General features: G+C 38.3%; 1 pseudogene; it reads right to left on the bottom strand.

The window, feature by feature from the left end:
- Window positions 1-1,021: 1,021 nt before the first annotated feature.
- Window positions 1,022-3,605, bottom strand: LOC149159066 (uncharacterized; annotated as a pseudogene).
- Window positions 3,606-13,519: the final 9,914 nt, after the last annotated feature.

Genomic DNA, 13,519 nt, shown 5'->3' with positions numbered 1-13,519 from the left:
TCAAATGTTTCTTATTTTGCATGAGACTCGAGTGGTTCAACTGATATGTGCCCTAACCTCTTCAACTATACAGGTTTTCCATGAATGCCTAAATAAAGTGACATGTCACTAGATATTTCTTTCCTCATTGAAGAGGTCATTTCATCCTCCAATCCACTGGCTAGATCCTCCAATAATACCCCTTCAAATTCGCAATCTTCTAGGTATTTCCAGTCTACGTCCTTGGTTGGAGACTAGGACATAATTTTCTCAATACAATCTTCTTCATTGGCTAGAACAAGGGGTACATGTGTTTGTTCTTTTTATGGCACTTTGAATATAATTATTATCTTTTTTCTTTGTGTTAACTCAGGTTCAATATTATCATCATCATCTAGAATATGACTATCCTGAGGTTGCCATAATTTCCTTTCTTATAAGGAGATTTTCTTCTAAATCCACCAACAAGAAAGGAAAAAAGACCTGCATTAAACTCTGCAATAGTATTGAGATGTCTACAAAGAACTTCCCACCATTGAACTATGCAATAGACTTCAAATTTATACAAAGAGCTTCCCAAAGGAAACCCAAACACTAAGGGTTTCATGTCATTGAATTTCTCTCAATATTGCCAAGTGCTATTGAATTTTCGCAAAACCTATAAGCTTTGAAAGGTCGTTGAAAAATAATCCTAACTATTTAATTAAATGAATTTGATCGTTATTTAGAGAGTAGAAAAGAAAACCCATAGAAGATGTTGGAAATATTTCTATCTATTTCATTAAACTAATTTGATCACATCATATCTAAAGTACAAAAAGAATCCAACTAAAGAACACTAAAGTAATTAAATTTTTTCACTAACTTACCATTTTTCATATAAAGAAATTAGTAACAAAGAATAATATCAATAAATTAAAAATGGTGAAAATTGTATTTGGTATGGTCATGAAATGTCAAATTAAATTTTCAACCGGAGATTGTATTGCATGCAATCAATATGAAAGCCGCACAACTATATCTTAAAAAAATTATTAAGCTACTATACGGTGACAACCATTGGCGTATAAGGTCTCTAAAAACTAACGTACTGACGAGCCAAACCAAAGTCACATAGCTTCAATTCACCACAATTGTTTAGAAGAAGGTTTGAAGTCTTCAAAGTCCCTAGAAAAATAAACAAAGTAGATAGTTCATTCATCATCGATTTCCATAAAAAAATATATGTCTCCTTGTATTTTATGTTGGATAAATAGTTCGATATATAGACGAAGAAAGAACCTAACAAAAGATATCAAGTGCACACATCGCATGCACAATATGCCTTTATTTATCTTTGATAAATAGACGAAGAAAAAACCTAACAACATATCAAGTGCACACATGGCGTGCACAATACCGCATCATTTAAAAACAATATAGAATGTAAACAAGAACATAAGGAACTTGTACCTATGCAGCACCCAATTATCATGAAGGTAGTTTACACCCTCAAAGAGGTGCAATATCAAACATTTAACTTTTCTTTGGCTGAAAGGTTGTTTCACGGTTTCCATAAGTCCTTTCAGATCATGCTCCATGTATTCCATCACCATACGAATGTGGTCAAGTTGCTTTCTACCACTACTTCCTTTACATCAACAATCTATGGGTGATGGAATGATAGAAAGACATTTATCTCCGTCAGAGAAGTCACCCGAAAGCCATTTCTTTCTTTTCCGTTTTTTACCTTTATTTTAGAGCGACTATCTCCCCCATTTTCTTATTCTTAGCTCTACAGACAACCCCATATGTGCCTTCGTCTATCTTGTTAATCCTCTCAAATTCATTGACACTTTTTCAACCTTGTAGCATATCATTCATTCGTTGTGCGATTGGAATCTCAGGTTGAATCGAAGACTTGGGCTCATCATGAGACTTCGATTCAGGTGGTTGTCCAATACTATCATCTTCACTATTGTTGCCATCATCCATTTCCATAAGCTCTCATTGATTTAATTCTAGGTCATACTGTTGATCTCTTCTTACATCATCCTTCCCCAAGACACCACCAATATGTTCACCTGCATCGTCTTCAGAACTCTTTTATTTTCCTCCTGCACCCTCTGATCTCTCTCCCACCTATTCTCCCGGTTCAGGAGAAATGCGTTGACCACTGCCATGCTTAATGCCACTGCGCTCTCAAGAGTACCTCCCCTCCTCACTGTCCATGTTGTTGAACGTTTCTTTCGTTTCTTTGTGCCCTCATTCTCAAACCTTACAGCTCTGGGAGAGTTATATTCATCTACCCCGTCAGAAGCTAAAATTTAGCGAGGTTGCAAAGGCTCTTATTTATCTTAAAGCTTTAGACTGTCAAGCAGTTGTCCAGGTTTCCTCTCCTCGTCTCACGACGTAGATTGGTGTTCTTCCAATGGAAAAATATCCTCTTTTTTGGCATTACTTCCATTGCCTCCAGAGTGACGAGCTGGGAGTTGGGCCGAGAGTGGAGAAACATAATCTTCACACACTTTATATGTGAAAGAAGGGGTCGGTCCTTTTGATCCAAACGCATGTGAGTTCCGTCCTCGAGATTCGGTTGGAGAAATCTGGAGAGACTTGCCTACCAAGCCATTAGCTGGTGAACTGAAGATTCCAGCAGAAGCATTGGAAGTCAAGTTCAAACTCGCTGTGGTGGGCTGAAAAATCGACGTGGCAGATGGAGCATTGTGCGGCTAAACTTCAATGCGGACACATCTATAGCACTCGAACCTCCTAAACTATATGCATTCTTCGACTCTTCTGCCAATCTCAGAGATGATCTGGGCTTTTCGCCTAAATCCTACAATAATGGAGAATACTTTTTTCTTCTCGTTCCGTAGACGGGGGCATGTATCGAGGTTGTAAAGGCTCTTCCTCATCTTCAGACCATCTCGCAGCTGTCCAGGTTCCCTCTCATCCTCGGACGACGTAGATTGGACTTCTCCCATTGGAAATATATCTTCTTTGCATCACTTCTATAACACTCAAACCTCCTAAACTACTTGAATTCTTTGACTGTTCTGCAAGGGATCGGAGATGATCCAGCCTTTTTGTCTAAATCCCACACTATTGGAAAATACTTTTCTTTTTCGCATTCCGGAGACGGGGGCATTATTATCTAGGTCCCTCTTGTACACCTCACCTTCGCCTGTCCAATACCGTTCGAAATGAAACCCTAAATCCGCGTCAATACACCAACCACCACCGTCCTCATAAGCACTCCCGCTAGAGACCTCACCGACCTCTCTATCTGTATCACTGGTGGCATGGCTTCCTTTACCGCGGCTATATCCGTAACCCCGAGAGGGTGATGAAGGGTAACCAGAGTAGTAGGTCATGTTCTAATCATTTTCGAGCTGCTGATCCTTATCCCTACTATCTGTAAGCTTAACCCTAGACCTGTAGTCTCATGAGCAGTCCCTGTTCCTATCGGCCTCCCGATCCCTGTCCCTATCTCGGTCTTCTTCTCGACCCCTTCTCGTTCATGTTTGTCGCTTTTGTTCACATAATGAGAATTCCTCTGCCTTAGAATTTCTTGGTCCCAGTCCCGGTCTCTGTTGTACTCATGATCGTGGACCGTGGTTGCCTCCATGCCTGCTTGATGCCATAATAGTTCCTTCCAAGAAAAAAAAATCACAACTCCTTTCCACTTCGCGGATGTTGTGAAAAACCTGGAAGAAACCCTAAGAATTTTTGAAATCCCTCGAGTTCGTTTGTTGTAACACTCTACAAATCCTACTGTAATAGAAACACCGTAGTGTTTCAAAGAATCTGACTCACAACCGTTGATCAAATAACATTTTCTACCATAACCGCCTCCATTGATAGCCAAAGAGGATTTAGATGAAAGTCCAAATAGAAAACTTAAAGAATTTGAGGTGCTTACTAGGTATGGGAGGCCGGCGAGGGAATTTACATGCATCTGGGATTGCAGTAAATATTTGCCATCTTCCAAAATGACATTTGCCGAAGGCCGATGATTCTTGCTCCCAGCAATGAGCTTCAAAGTTTTTTTTAAGGAGAACAACCTATTGCAACCATTGACGTCTGGTCTATGAAGAAACCATCCTTTGCACCTTTCTAGCCAATCACAACCGCCAAATGCAAGCTTATCTCAAATCAACGGATGAGTATAATTCAATCTTCTAACAAAAGATCGAGTGGTGCATAGTGACGACAGGTGGGTAGCAGAGTTCTCCCTACAAGGAAATGCCTGTCAATTTTAAAGGTTGAAAAAACTTTAATTTTTCTATGGATCAATATCTCTACTAACAAAACAAAGAAAGTAAAAATAATTCTTTTATAAATATTACGAAATGATAAATATTTGATTACAAAGGATGAAAGAAAAAAAAGTTGTATATCGAATGAAGAATTAATATTTGTTGCAATACTTTTTTTGCAAATTGGTATAAGAGGGATCCGTATAAATTCTTATGGAACAACATATAATTTATAATTATAGTAACATTTACAAACATTTAAATACCAATAAATTATTTCAACCAAGAAAAAATTTACTAAAACTAAATTAATTTATTTATTTATTACGTCAGTACGTTTTTTTGCATCAAAATTAATTCTAAAAGTATTTAAAATTAGTGGAAGGATAATTAATTTAGGATAATATTAATTTAATAACAAATATTTTAATGTATCTTTCTTAAACCAAGTTATCCTTAAAAAGAATTAAAAAAAATAAAAATATAAAGCATAAAAAATATGCTGAGATACATATCTACCATAGCCTATTGTAGATTGGAATGTATGATTAAAAATAATTAAAAATAATAAAAGTCAAAAATATGCGGAGACACATACCTACTATAGCATATTCTAAATTGGAATGTATGAAACATAAATGGTTAATGACTACTCAAAACATAAAAAGTACTAAATTATATTTAATATTTAATTATTAGTATTAGAAAACATATTATATATACAAAATAATGAATATATACATGTTTGTATCTCTACAATTTTAAAATAATTTTATCTATACATTTGAACTTCTCACACCACTTTGAATTTTCAGCTTATACATTTAACAAGCTTATCATGGACAATGATTTAGACATTTCTATAATCCCATCTCCAAAAACTAACCTTGACATCCATTATAGAAATGAGTGTATAGACTCAACTTCCTCCCCATTTATGTGTCTCAACTTCCTCCCCATCAATGAACACATAAAGGCCTAGTGCACCGCACCATCTAGCACGGACATATCATTTTTAGAGAGACAATTTTTTTATTCAATTTGGGAATGTTTATTCAATTTGGGAATGATATGATTAAAGGACATCCACTCAAAATAAATAAAAGCAAGCTTGATGTCTCTAGGGACGGGTTCACGTGTAACATCATCGACCAAAGCCTTTTGGGTAGCCTAATCTATCACAAATTTAGAATCACACCAGACTTAGCTTTTTTACTTCTTTTTCTATTTTTATTTCTAAAAGAAGTCAATCTCAATAATCTAAGTTTTATTATTGGAGACTCTTCTAGAACATATTTGATAAGAATATAATGAATGTAATTAAAAAATAGGATGATGCTATATGCGTTCAAAGGGTTTTGAGTGTTTGCAATAGAAATACCCTTTACTTATGTCAGAAGTTCTAAAGGTAGTTGTTGGGTTTGAGGATGATTGCAGCAGCAGAGAAAATCGCAGGAGTATCTGCGATCAACCTTCCGATGTTACTGATATTAATGGTTGGGATCAACCTTCTGATGGTACTGATATTAGAGTAAGAACAAGAAATAGCATTCAAAGTTTGGACTTGTTTGTGGAGTGTCATTATGAAAGTAACGAAACTGTTGAACATTAACTGAGGCTGACTATCACTGTTTATGTTTGTCTGTGGATGCTGAGAAGGGCAATGGCTAGAAAGTTGAACTTCAGTCTAGAGGATTTATGATGCACATTTTTAAGATAGACCTTGTATATGATTTATTTTTTAATAATGATGTCTACACTATTGGCATTAATAATCCTAGCCAGGGAAATATGCATTCAGCAGGTAAAACCTATTATTTCTCTTCAGTCATATGTTGTGTTCACACTTTTAACTCTTATTTTCGAGCAATTTATAAAGAAGTTTCTTCGCCTTGTAAACTTCTCTGGCAATAGGTTATATCACGTTCATTGTTGTTACAGTATTATAGGTAGAAATATAGGTTGTTTCAGTAACTGATTATTAATTCTTTTTTTTGAAATAAAATTATTAGTGTATTTGGTTTAATTGGAAAGTTTAATTGGGGATAGTCAAAACTCACATATTCAAAGTTTAAATCTCATTGAACAAAGTTAACAAACTTGCAAAATATAATTAAAATACTTCAATTATATATATATATTTATATAATTATATATGTTTCATTTATTTAATAATTAATTAAAAATTATAGTGATAGTGATTAAAATAAATTTATTATTTACAAGATGAACCTCATGAGGATTCTTAAATCCCTACGTCTAATTACAATGATCCATGATTACTAATAATTAATCCCCTAGATACCCGGATGCGGTTGCCTTAATTACGTGTTAATGCTTGGGCATGCGAAGTGGGCAACTGGCATTCCACTGAGCTGGTTTCGGCGGTTCGAGGTAGGTGATTAACAAGCATTAATGGATCATCGGGCTCGAGGTACGCAGGCAGGTGATTTCAGGATGGCACGCATTCTCCACGGCACATTTGCTCCGAGTTCGTCAGGCATTGACATATTGGCCCCCGGTTCTTCAAGCATTGTTCTCCTCTGGTCGTTATGTCCTCAACACCTCTACGCAGCCCAGAGAATTTGGAAGCCCCCATGGCTTCATAATTGCTCCCATTTTGCCTGCTTCATGTATATGGTTCTGTTTCTTTTCGAAGGCGTCTGGTGTATTAAGTCAGTATTTTCCATATGCATCTGGTCTATTGATTTCGTCTCGCCCATCTCTGTAAGGTGTTTCGATTTAGTCTTTTCTGAAAGTGTCTGGTTCAGGTATTGGGTTTATTCAGTCGCTGTTGGGTTTCTTATTATGGTCTATTCTATCTACTGCGAGCTCTGCACTTGGGTCTTCAGTACAGAGGTCTAGTATTCGAATTGGGTTCAATTAGTTTGTGTCTGGCCGCTTTACTCTCACCCTCAGCCCCCCGTCACCTTCAATCCGCAGATTTATACCGTAATGGCCCGTCATCGCGGCATCCCCAGGCGTGTCAGTAACTCAGGGTCCCGTGGAGGCTCTCGGGGTCGTGGTGGCTCTGTCCCTCAACGTATAACTCCGTTAGCCTCTGCCTCTCCATCCTCTCCACCCTCTGACCATTCTAGACCTACCCTAAACTGCTCTTTTCAAACAACCCGGTTCAAGTTTAGAAGCAGGCTTAACAAGCCTCTTATCTAAGCTACTATAACTATTATCTTCTCGGAGGAAGAAGATGAGCTTACAAGCTCGGATGAAACCTCCAAGGAATAGTCTCATTCTCAAAATTCTAGTGATTTTCAGGGTAGCTTGGCTAGAGTCGTCCTCAATGACTCTGCTGCATTGCACAAAGAGGACCAACAGGTAGAATTTTGCCCTCAACCAGATTCTCCTCAAGAGAAAATTATAGCTTGTGAGCCTGCGCGTCTCTCTGGAAGTGTTCTGAACCTTGTTCTTCCTCCAGAAGGCAACATGATGGAAGCTGAAGATAATGTGATGGTAACCTGGGTAAGCTCCCCCAACCAGGAAAATGAAAACGCTACGGACTCGCCACCACAGGTTTAATTACTCTTGGCTTCAGCGACATGACAATAAGTTATCTTATGATTTCTGGGTTTTGTGTGTAATTCTCAATGTGCATGGTTTCTTTTATTATCAGCATGAAATTTTACAATCTCCAGGACATAATTTTGGTTTTCCAACTTTTTGTAATAGTGACTGTAAAGGACAACATTTTTGTAAAAGGTCAGCTCATTCTGAAGCATCGATCTTATCTAGCTAAGTTTAGTCTTGGGTCTATGATTCTCATTTTTGTAAACAGAAGGCAATGTGCTACCTGCAACAGTCTTTTTATAAAGGGTAGGCTACAGCCCCCTTAGAGGTTCAAACCTCTTTGTAAATATTTTTTCCTTTAATCTTAATAGAATAGTCTTTATACAGAAAAAAAAAAATTATTAATCCCCTAGATCACGGCGATAACAAGATACTCCACACCTAAGGCATTCGATTATCGATTATCCATACCTGTAGGCATAGGCATCTGTCAACCAGTCAAGGTTTTAATGAACATTAAGTCGAAAATGGGAATATTTTTGCAATATTATGAGGAAAACTAGAGGTTATGATCTTCTTTGTATTATTGTGGTTTAGATAGTGGGCCTAATGGTTAAGAGCATGTGTTTCCTCCTAAAAGGTTCACAGGGTCAAAACTAAAGGGAGTAGAGTATGTATGCCTTGGTAGACTTAGTAGTCAAACAGCTGGGCAAGGTGGGTCCCTTGTCTCACAAACATGGGTCTCATACACCAATTTGGTCTATGGCTTAGCCCAAACCTTAAAAATGGTCGTCGAGGTCAGGCCTCCCTGTACTCTTTATTAACAATCGTTAGTGAAACTTTGATTTGGTGCTCATATTCTTTGTCAAGATCACTCTAGCTACCTTAAAATTGGATAATAATAATTATTTTTAGGAAGTGCCTTGGTCCTCCAAAATGCACTTCCCTGTGCTCCTTTATTAACAATCGTTGGTGGAAGTGTGATTTGGTGCCCATCTTCTTTCTCAACATAGTTCTGGCTATTAGGAATCTGCTAGTCTTTTATGCTTTTCAAGATAAACTCTTGACTTAGTTTTTCTGACCCTCAGTAATTTTTTGGATAAAGGCTATGTATTTAATCTTATGGTTTGAATTCTCTAATTTTATTATGTAATGCAATTTTTTTATTACTACAATTTTCTTGTAGCTTACAAAAAAATTAATAATAAAACAATCTAAATCCATTTTAACTCCAAAATTTTCAAGCACTGAAAAAGATCTATATTGGTAGTAAACTTGTTGATAAAATGTTGAGAAGAAAATTTAAAACTACACCTTCTCTTTTGTTTTCTTGTGTTTTTAGCTATAAATTAGATGTGTGTAGCTATGTGTTAGGCGTGTATAGTTATTTTAATTAGTGTGGTGCAATATAGATAGTAGATTATTATTATACATGCATGACTCTAAAATCCAAAGTTCTAGCTAAAAATAACCCAGGTGATGCAGACAAGATCATATCTTCAAGAAGTGGAATGATGGAATACTTGAATTTTTGAATTTTTTTATTTAGTAAAACCTACACTAGATAAATCACCTTATCCCATAAGATGCACTGAATTCCCGATGGCTGAAAATAGTGGAACATTAGATATGTTGCATCAAATATCAAATTTTGTAAAAGTTGTCCTTCTCCAACAATATAATTAAAATTAAAATTAGCATTTTGATAAAGATGGAAAGCATATGAAACATTGTACCTTAAAACTTATCATATATTCAGAATATGTATTTGAGTTAAAACTATGCTTTGATTCCTACAAAACAAAAGAAAACTATGTTAGTTGATGGGGAAAGAAAATATTTTATGTACCAAAAACTTAATATGAAAACATGTCAATACTTTTATCATATCTAGTACCTCATAAACTTGAGGCTCAACTTTATCCATGCTTGCTAGTTATAAATAGATAGAAATGATAAATATCTATTAATAAGCTCCAAATTTCAAATTATAGGTTTAGTTCAAGAATACCTAGTCCCAGGTGTAGAAGAGAGACCATAACCTATAGCTTCAGATTCTCTAGTTACAGTAGTAGTTTTTTCTATAGCAAAAAGTAGTTTCACTACATAAATATCTAATCAGGATGCACATATCCTTCATTTATTGAATATTAGTCAACTAGATTCTCATGCTCACACGATAGGGATTCTTCAACCTTTGGTATTTTTTTTCTAAGTAAGTTTAATCTATTAATATGATAAAAAAAGGGGGATTACAGTGGGGCTTGACCATAGAGGAACCAAGCCTCATTGATCACATAGTCATAACAATTTTCTTTGACTGCCCCAACAGAGGGGGGACTAGTCTAAAAATATGAGTCCAAAAATAACCACACAGGGATAACCAGTTTAATCACAACATTACTGAGACATTTTAACCAGATCATAATCCTAACCTGAAGACACATAAAACTAAACAGAAACTGAACCGTCAACATGACAAAACGTCCACCTGGCATTCTCGACACTTGGCACTCAGTCTTCCGGGGCCGGTTCCTCTACAATCGGACATGCATACTTGTTCGGGTTGTCTTCGTCATCCGACTCACCACGTCTATGCACTTGTTAGCCACCCTCCACACTGCCAGTACCTACACGTTGTCCTGACGTGTCTCCTTGGCGACTACCAGAAGCCTGTGTGTAACTAAGTTTTCCCTTCTCAACATGTTGACTACTAGCAACATCTTTGCCATGCATTCTGGTTCGACCTTCTTTAGTTTCCAAATCACCAGTGTTGTCCCGGCTCCTGCTACTCGAACCTGCTCTATTCGCCTCCTCAGTGTGAACATCCAAAGTAGTAGGTGGCTTAATTCCTTCCATGATGGTAATTGAGATAGTGGCGATGATAACTGGACGGTTCAGTGAGTTGCGGAAGTGGAACTGCATGGTGTGAGGAGCAGGGTGCGACGAGAGGGGAAAGTTGGCAGTGCGAACTAATGCATCACCACTACCTGAGCTATGGAGCTAGGCTCTGCCTCTACCACTTCGTGTGTCTGGGTACCGCCCCACGAAACTGAGCGGGTCAGGATTATCAGCAGAGAAAGCAGGGGAAGCTGAATTAGGGCTAGCCATAGCAAGTGAACAAGAGCTGTTGCCTTGCATGCCCCCTCTTCGACTGCGCATACGATGGTGAACCATGGTGGGAAAGGGAACAGGGGGAGAATCAACAGGGATGGAGGAATTGACAAAGGAGCTATGCGAAGAGGTTACAGAGGAGTTGAGGTCATGAGCAAGATTGCAGAGGTTGGTGTGGGAATGGTGGAAGCCATTATCCAGATCGATACAGCTTAACAGCCAGCATTTGCGGCTAGCGATGATGAGCACATTCGGCTCTCCCGCCTGCAAAGTATAGACACAGTGAATCAGGGGGGGGCAAAATAACAAAGAAATTCACAGGCTCCATTGTTATGTGGGCAGTGGCTCTGGCTCGGCCTATGCAGTCATTAAATGGATCCTGCGAGGTGCCATGAGTACCATTTAGGGTGGCATGGGGGAAGTTGCAGGGAGCCATGTGGCCACCTTGTTCGTTGCCTTGCCGTCTTGTCACATTAATTCCTGGGATGAACACCCGCATTCGGGTGTGTTTCTTCTTCCTGTACCATTTCAATCTGCACCAATTCATTGTATTCCTATATCTGAAGAGTAGTGGCCATAGGATTAAGTGTGCCAACATGAAAATTCCTTCCACTATCTACCCCAATGTTAGCACGAAGGTCTGCTACTTTATTCCCTTCCCTGCGAGAGTGTTTAAAATTTACAGCTCTATGGGTTGAGAGCCAGTTTTCAATGAGCTTAAGCTGCTCTGCCAGTCTCCAGTTGCTTCCCATCTTATACGAGGGCATCCCTTGTAGTATCTGATTTATCATGTTGATGAGAATCTAGGAATCCCCTTCAATTATAAGTGGGAAGAATTCATGGAGCTGTGCAAGGAGAAGTCCCTACCACAGCCCTTCTAATTCCTCTGAGTTATTTGTATCCCAGTCGATTGAGCCTAAATAGGTTAGAAGAGGAACACCCTTGTGATCTCTGGAGACTCCTCCATATCCTGCTTTACCTGGACTACCTTTAGATGCCCCATTAAAGTTGAGTTGAATCATGTGTTGGGGCAAAGGGGTCCATCTGTCATCTGTCTTTCCATGTGAGGATGTTTTTCCCTGATTTGCTTGTATATGATTCCATTGAAGGTTCCAGTTTGCCCAGATAGTCTGTTCCTGAGGGATGGCTAGATAATCTTCTTTTGACCAGGCTTGAAGCATCAAGGTTTCTTGAAGGTTTTGACCTGTACTATTCTATAGAACTTTTGAGGGGGAGTCTTGGTCCTTGAAGATGCGACGATTCATTTCTTTCCAAACATTCCACATGAGGAATCCTGGGATTATATTCCATAGGGCATTTAACAGTTTGCTTTTGTAAGGATTGTTTGCCCAAGAATGTAGAGTGTTAGAGATATTCTATTACCTCGTCCTTCTTTTTGACATCTGAAGCTTACTTTTTCCCAAAGTTCATTCACCAGTGGGTAGGAATTGAATAGGTTCTCAATGGTTTCTTCCGCCTTTTTGTAGTTGGGACACATAGAAGGCCTATGAAATCTTCTTTTCTATAGGTTGTCCGAAGTGAGAATTTTATTTTGGCATAGCAGACAGAGGAAAGTGGAGACTTTTGGCCAAATGGTGGGGGCCCAAACTTTGTTCAAAAGTGGATCTTTGACTATTTGAGTTCTTATTGTCAAATTGTAAGCTTCTTGTGTAGAGAATGTTCTTTTTTCTTCATAAACCTATTTGATTTTATCCCTCTTATCACAGTAGTGAATTTGCCTATTTGAAAGCTCTGTTTCTAGATAATCCTTAGTGAGCTGAGTGCCTTTCCTGATAATGTGATCCGAATTTATCCATTGCCTGTATCCTTGAGCATGGGTATGCGTCCAGTATTGATTTCCCTTTTCCATCAGTTGCCCTTCCCAGTCCTGTATGTGTTGAGGTTCGACAAGGTCTTTCAACTTAGGTCTTTGCTGCCATGAGTCTTCCCAAAACCAGGCACTGTTACCATTCTTAATTTCCAAGAAGTTGTGCTGTTGAATTAAATCCTTATGCTGTTTGGCTGCATTCCGGATGAGAGAACCTGATCCAACTTCTGTGAGTCTGATTAAATCATCCTCTGGTCGGTTATTGGGGTATTTCACTCTCCAAAGGTTAGCCCAGGGAGTATGTGGCTCCAAGATCCATTTCCACTAGATACGAGCTCCCATGACCACATTACTACGCTGAGGATCACAAATCCTGTACGTCCATATATTTTTGGGAGGCACACTATGTCCCATTTTACCAGAGTCGATTTTCTCTTTTGGATTTTGTTTCCCCACGGGAAATTTCTTTGAAGATTTCTGATTTCTTTGAGGACCCATTTTGGAGTTGCCATAACTGAAAAAAGGTAGAGCAGCATGGATTGCAGCACAACTTTCATTAGGACTAGACGACTAGCCATGTTTAGCACGTTGTAAGTCCAAGAAGAGAGACGAGCTTCTAATTTTTCAAAAAGTAATTTCGAGGATGAATGCTTTAAAGCAGAGTCCATCATGGGAGCTCCTAGGTATTTGGAGGGAAGAGCAGCTATTGAAAGACCTAGGATTCGAGCAATAGATTCTTTGGTTGTAGCAGGGGTGTGAAAGAAGAATATCTGGGATTTGGTCTTGTTAATGCAAACCCCAGAGGCATCCGAAAAGTCAGACAAAATGGTTTTTA

The sequence above is a fragment of the Pinus tabuliformis genome, chromosome 5_2 (assembly GCF_031772625.1).
Source record: "Pinus tabuliformis cultivar Carrire ecotype Pingquan chromosome 5_2, CPIR1, whole genome shotgun sequence".
NCBI classification, from domain to species: Eukaryota; Viridiplantae; Streptophyta; class Pinopsida; order Pinales; family Pinaceae; genus Pinus; species Pinus tabuliformis.
The sequence above is the reverse complement of the archived record's forward strand: the minus strand, read 5'-3'. Positions and strand labels throughout refer to the sequence as shown.